The sequence below is a fragment of the Eschrichtius robustus genome, chromosome 19 (genome assembly GCF_028021215.1).
Source record: "Eschrichtius robustus isolate mEscRob2 chromosome 19, mEscRob2.pri, whole genome shotgun sequence".
Classification (NCBI taxonomy): Eukaryota; Metazoa; Chordata; class Mammalia; order Artiodactyla; family Eschrichtiidae; genus Eschrichtius; species Eschrichtius robustus.
In genome coordinates, this window is record NC_090842.1 from 30,035,280 (window position 1) to 30,042,660 (window position 7,381).

The window sequence follows — 7,381 nt, forward strand, 5'->3', positions numbered from 1 at the left end:
TAGTTAAACACTTGGAAACCCAGCAGTCCTGGTCTCTGTGCCAGAGGAATGTCCCCTTCCTCCCTCAGGAAGGAGAATTCATTAGGTGCTAAGCTGTGATGGGGAACTCCAGCAGGTGTGGGAACACCTGACCTCAGTCCCTAAACTAGTATAGGTGGTCAGGGAAGGCTCCCTGGAAGAAGGGACTTCTGGGCTGACACCTGAAGAGCTACAAGACATGAGAGTATTGGGGTGGGGGGAGGGATGTGGAAGGCACAGTCTAAGGAACAACATTTACAAAGGTCCAGAGATGAAGGACAGCAAGATGCACTGGAGAAGGACGTTCCCTCTATCTGAAAACTGGGGGTGAGGGGGGAGGGTGAGGAGATGGGACTGGGGGTGGGCAGGGACCAATTTGAGGAGCAAAGTCATGGGCTGAAAGGGTCAGCAACAATCTGCCTGTGAGGGCCTTGGAAGTCAGGGTGATGAATCTGGTCTGTATCATAAGAACCAGAAAAGCTTCTGCAGCTTGGGTGTCAGTGGGTTTCAGAGAAGTACAGGCTTGCCTGGCAGGCATGTGCTGCTGGCTGGCCAGAAGTCAACCTGAAAGGCACCCCTTGGGAAGGATTTCACTCCACAGGAGGAGCCCAGCCCATCATCCTGACCCAGGGAGAAGCCTTGGCTATTTGGGGGAGGGTGAGCCTGAGGTCAGTGGGAGAGGGGGTTGCCTCCTGGCTAGGCCCCATTTGGCTCAGGTCCACATCCTCTGGATAACCAGAGAGCCAAGTTGGAGAGCAGAGAGCTAGGAGTGAAAATGGAAAAAGTTGTCTCACTGAAGCAGGGCTTACAAACTCGTGGCCTGTGGGCTGAATCCCGCCTGAACAGCACTTTGAAACTTGGGACACTTCATCTAAATATCTGACTTTCTGGTTTTCTTTCAGAAATTCCCGCAAATCTGGCAATACTGGGTGCCAATGTCCACATGGCAACAATTAGCTGAGGCTAAACAGCAGCTGCCTCCTTTAGATGAGGCATGTACTTTGGTTTGCCACAGTCCCCACCATTCTCTATTGCCTTGCATGTGACTCAGCTCAGTTTTGCTCATTTACATCACTTGTCCCATTTGAGGTTTAACATTTTCCCGAAAACCTTTGTAAGACATTGGGCACTTCTGGCACAGGGCAGCTTTGACTGTGCCTCTTCACAATCTGTGTAGTTTTGGCATTCCAAAGGCATTGGTGCCCAGTGTAGGTGCTTGGTGCCCATTTAGAGATGGTGACAGCTGCAGAAGCAGGTGTCCATTATACCCAGCAGAGCAGTGGCAGTGCCCAGTAGTGACTAAAGCCCAGGGGACCAGGAGAGCATAGACAGTATCTAGTGGAAATGAACTTGTCGGTGAGTGCATGCGATACAGTCCAGGACCCCTGTGTATCCCTTTAGCTCTCTCTGCCTTGGCAACCTGCCATGGTCACCCTGGGAGCCATGGTAACCCCGGGAGCCCCATGGTGATGTGGCAGAACCACAAAATGAAAGCAACCAGTCCCACTGTAGACTTGGTAAGTGGAAAAAAAACTTTGACATAATACTATAAACCACTGAGATCTGGGGATACAGTTGGTATTGCAGCATCTTTCAGCCAATACTAATACAGGTAAAAATTGTGGGCCCCCCCAAAAGGTATGTTCTACTCCTAACCGCCAGTACCTGTAAATGTGCCCTCATTTGGAAATAGAGTCTTTGCAGATATCACCAAGTTAAGATGAGGTCCTACTGGATTAGGGTGGGCCCTAATCCAATGACTGGTGTCCTTATAAGAGAAGGAATTTGCACACAGAGACACACATGTGACCATGGAGGCAGAGTCTGAAGTGACACAGCTGCAAGACAAGGAATCCCAAGGACTGACAGGAGCCCCAGAAGTTGGGAGAGACGAGGAAGCATTTTTCTCTAGAGCCTTTGGAGAGAGCATGGGTCTGACAACACCTTGATTTTGGACTTCTAGCCTCCAGAATTATGATAGAATAAATTTCTGACGTTTTAAACCACCCAGTTTGTGCTACTTGGTTACAGCAGCCCTAGGAAATTAATACAGGCTTCAATTAAGTGACACCAGGATATGGCATCAGTTTCTGCCATGCATTCATTTATTCATTCATTTAGGAAAACTTTAATGAACACTGTTCCAGGTGCTGGGGTACAGCAACAACAAGATAAAATTTGTATTGATGAAGAGGGAAAACAAGGATGGGAGATACCAAACATGAGAAGACTGGGCCCTGGGGGAGGTAGTGGCCATCTGTTGTTTATTGCTTCCCAAGATCCTATCCTCCTCCTTTTGGTAGCGGCCCCTTAATTTTCCTTTGAGGAAACCTCCTCTAACCAATTCTTGGTCTATGAGGTTCAGTGGATGTGACGTACCTCCTGGATCGTGGGTCCACGTGACCCAGGCCTGGCTAAAAAGCAAATCCAACATCACTGGCTAGATGATGGTCCAGAAGGAGGCTTATGAGTCCATTGGAGCCCATGGAAAGTAATTCTGGGACATTCACTGGAGGTATTTGGGATGTAGCCTACACTTTCAGCTATAAATGGTGTGATGCAATGGTGGAGGAGCCCTTAAGGACAGAGGCTTCCTAAGATTGAAACTACACCAAAGAGAACAGAAATGGTGATGCTGAGCTCCTGCTGGCATCGGCTGAACTCCTGGATCCAGCCCTGCCTGCAGCCAAAGTATCCTGAGCTTTTTAGTTTGTGAGTCAATATAGCCTCTCCTCCTAACTTTGTATGTGGTTTGTTTGTTTTTTGCTTAAGTCTGTTTGAGTTGAGTTTCTGTTGCTTGCAACCTGAGATTCCTGACTGATACAGTGAAAGACTTAGCTGAGAAATCAGCACCAGTCAGACCCTCTGCCTGAGGTCACAGCCCTCCCTCATTTTGTCTCTGTCTCTGGTCCCAGGGACATCTGAGAAGCAGTCCTGGGTGCACAGGAGTGTGCCAACACACTCCATCCTAGAGGAGCATAGCAGGACCTTCTCTGGGGCCAGGGAACCCCAGGTACCTTTCGGTTTCCTGCTGGGACCCCAACCCTAGGTCCAGGCCTATAGATTCCAAGCCATGTCCCCTCCGTACAGTCAGGAGCCCAGGAGGGAGCAGATGGCACTCTCGGAGGAGGCTAATTCCAGGAGTGCTTAGTGAGGAAGGGATTAAATACAAAGTGTGTGGGTGGAAGGTAGGGGGGACTAATGGGCCAGAAGCAGGACCCTGATCATCTGGCCCAGAAGGTTGACCGGAGGGCGCAGTTATGGGAGAGCAGGTGCCTTTAACGAAACGACAGCCCGAGAGACCTCCTGCCGCGGGATCCAGGAATAAACACCCTCCTTTGTTCTCTTCCTTCCCTCCGCTCCTTTGTGGGGCTCCCCAGCGCAGGAGGAGCTGGCCCCAGCAGTCCGAGGGGGAGGGAGGTGGAGCGCCACCTGGAGGAGCAAATGGAAATTGACCAGCACGCCCGCCATCTCCTCCCTCCTGCACTTTTTATCTGCAGCTACGCTGGCTTTCTCTCTGTTCCTGAAAGATGGCAACCTTCTTGTGACAGCCATAGATCTTCTTTCAAGAAAGAACATGCTGTTCAGTGGCAAAGAGTCCAGTGAGCTGACTGCCTACAGTTGTAGGAATCAGCCTGAGCTTTTGAGCCTACACCATGCTCGTTTGGCCAAAGCCCCAGACGATGACTGAGCACAAAGGGTACCAGGGCTCCAGAGCTCCCCTCTGGGGCCACTTGATCTTTTTGGAGGAGCTGTCTTGGAGGCTGAGACTCTCTGCCCCATCCTGCTTCCCACTCTTTTTCTTTCTCTGGCCTTATCCTCCAAAACTCCTTGAACTCCTGACCCCATCCCAGAATGTACTTCCTGGAGGACCCAACTGACATGCCTGTCCTCTTGGCCTGCAAATCTTCTCATCTGTCAGGTCTCAGTTCAGATGCTGCCTCCCCAGGGAAGCCTTCCTTGACTGACCATCCACAGAAAGGATCCACCCCCTGTGTTTTTTCCTTCCAAGCAGCTACAACTGTCTTGAAACAATCTTGTTAACTTTAATTTCTTGTTTGATTATTGACTCCTGTACTAGAATGTCAGCTGTGGCCCTAGTACCTGCAACAGGGTTTGCATATAGAAGGTATTGAATGAATACTTGTCAAATAAATGGTTGAATACGTTAATGAATCGCCCCTAGATGTGGGGAGATGGAAGGGCAGGCCCAGTAAGCAGAGGTGGGAATGGTGTGGTGGTCCCCAAGTAGAAAGAAAGGCCAGCGGCTCCTTCTGCAGACGGGCTGCGCCATCCGGTGGCCACTCTTGGTGAAGCAGCCTCAGGGCTCGGAGCCCGCTGGGTTAGACCGTTATCTGGGCTTGTGGCTCTATCTAGTGGCATTAATGAGCAATCACACTCTATCAGCTTCAACCTCAGAAATCACCCGGGGAGGTTCGTTAAACATTCCAGGACTCCACTTTAGAACTAATGAGCCAGATTTGGGGGGCGTGATTCTGAACTCAAGGAAAGTTTAAGTTTGAGAAGCAGGACTGTAAAGGGACTTCTACCAATGTATTTGTACCTGCTCCCCACCTGTTCGGTAATAAAATCATCAACCCACTTCATATATGAGATTCTCATTTTCGCATTTAAAGGGGAGGAAACCGAGGTCCACAAAGTGGCAGTCACTCACCCATGACCACACAGCGAGCCAGCAGACATCTCCCCTCCCAGCTCTAGGGCATGTGGGTGAGCAGGAAGGAAGCATGTCTGCCATCAGGAGACCTGGCATCTGTTACCTGCTGTTTGCAAATAAATGAAGGGCTCTGCCAAGGTGAGCTGGCTCACTGTGGCAGGATCTCCCGGCCTCCGGTCTTATGATGCTGCAGTTTGTTTGTCTGTCTGTTGGATTATTACTATAACTATCTTGCTTGCCTGTTCTTCATCCTGGTTGGCATGAGGGTGGGATGGGGCACTGATCTGTCAGGGATAAGGACACAGAAGGTCTAGAATAGTAACAACTTGCATTTTGATAATGTCAGGCTCTGCCCTAAGCACCTTCTATGTATTAGTTCATCTGATCCTACAAACACGCCCCTGAGAATATATTATTATGATTATCCCTTTACACAGAGGGTTATCCCTTTGCACAGAGGAAACTGAGGTACAGTTAGTGAGCACTGCCCCAGGCAATCTGCTCTGGGCCCATGCTTTTAGCCAGGGGCCATCCAGTGCCCCAGAGCAGGCAAGGTTTGGCTTCTGCATTTTTGAGGATATCAACATCTTCTCTCTGATCATCCTTGGCCAAGCAACCTTCTCTGTCTGGGTCTCTTTGTCCTTATTTGTTTGTTTCCCTGGTAAATGTTTATTAAAGCCTTGCACTGGGCACTGGATATACAGCAGTGATTAACTACAGTCATTGTTCTCAGGGTGCTTACATTCTGGTGGCGGGGGGAACAGACAATACAAAGCAGACAAATTAATATACTAATAAACAAGGTAATGTTCGATGGTTGGAAGACCTGTGAAGATGGGATTGTAAAAGGGAAGAGCAAAATCTGACTCCATGTTGGCTCTGTTTCTTTTACTTTAACCTTTGCTTTTCGTTGCTTTTGTTATTATAATCACTAAAAGGATGCTGTCTATAGCTGTAAACATATATGATGGCCTGCCACAGGGATCCCTGCCCACCTGTGAATGGCCGCAGAAAAGAAGAAATTAACACATCCCCTCCCTGATGTGGGCCAAGCGAGGAGATATCTTGCAAGATTAATGGCCATTTTACTTTACTTCCTCTCCTCCTCCCCCTCTCTGTTCTATAAGAGAAACTGGCATCCAGACCCCCGATAAGATGGTTTTTGGGGACACTAGGACTCGGTCTGCCAGCTTTCCAAATAAAGTCATTATTCCTTGTCTCAACACCTCGTCTCCCGATTTATTGGCCTGTCGTGTGGTGAGCAGAGCGAGCTTGGACTCCGTAACAGGATCAAGATGATCTGATGGGGAAAACTTGAGAATGGGTGGGCAGGAAGGGCCTTTCAGAGAAGCTGATGTGAGATCTGAGTCCCGAAGGAAGAAAAGGAACCAGACATGTGCAGAACCAGGGGCAGAATGTTCAAGGCAGAGAAGATGACAGGTGCAAAGGCCCTGTGGTGGGAGCAGAGTGAAGGACACACGAGACACTCATGGGTTTGGTCTGCAAACATCTCCCCCCCCCCCCCCTTTTGGGGATACTTCTCTCCTTCCACTGAGGATAATGTTGCTGGGGAACTTCTCTCTTGCTGGGAAGACATACTGGGATACATGCCTTCCCTCTTCAGAAGTCACATGGGTCCTTGGTGCCTTCTTGGGCCAGGCCCTTCCTCTGGGTTCCCTTCCTCTGTTACAAGCAGGGGTGGGCTTGTGATCTGGGCTCAGCCAATGGGACACTCAGGGAATCTTGAATGACATACATATAAACAGAACACTGGGAGCCCAGGCATGCCAACTGTGGGGTCCCACGGACCTGGTGTTCCCATCTTGGTGCCTGCCCTGGTTGTCTAGCTTTTGCCACCACCCCTATTATTATTCCAATAAATGCCCACTTGTTTTAAGTTAGCCAACATTAATTTCTGTTGCTTGCACCCAAATAACCCTAAAGAAGCAGTGTAGGAATAAAGGGAGATGAAGTTGGGGACAGATCGTGCTGTTTGGCCAAGCTAAGGAGTTGGATTGTGTTCTAATGACTATGGGGATCCTGTGGATTCTTCTGACACTGCCCTTCTGAGATCTCTTGATTATGTGTAGGTGGCTTCTTACCTTCAGGGATGACCTTTCTTCTAACAGCCCTCATCCAGAATTTCTCCCTTCCCCACCCAAGCCAGGTCCCTACCCCTCTCTATCATTAGCAAGCAGCTGCCCTCAGGCAGAGAGCAGAAAGCCAATGGCTTTGAGCTTGAGATGATTTATCTGTTTCCTGTGCCCCCCCCCCCCCACCGCCAAAGGTCCCTCCATGGCTCAGATAAATGCCTCTAAGACTTTATCCCCTGCCACATTCCAGTGAAAGCAAAGTCAAGTGAGAAGGAAGGAGAAATGGACAATCAGAACATCCTACATATTATAGGATCCAGGGAGGGGGCTCAGGAGGGGGCCAGGGAGCCCGAGGTTGAGCCGAGGCCCCAAAGTGCCTCCTGCCCTTGAATTCCAAAGCAGCAGGAACCAATCACTGTATCAAACAGCCAGCTGGTGACCCCAATCCTTCTGCCCCAGCAGTAAGCTCTGGCTATTGTTTTTCTAAGAATCCAGTCAATCCCCTTTCCTGTAAGTACCACCCCATCCTTCCCCCTCGGGTCAGCGAAACCCTTCAAAGAGGAAAACCCACAGCTCAGCTTTTGTCTGCTGC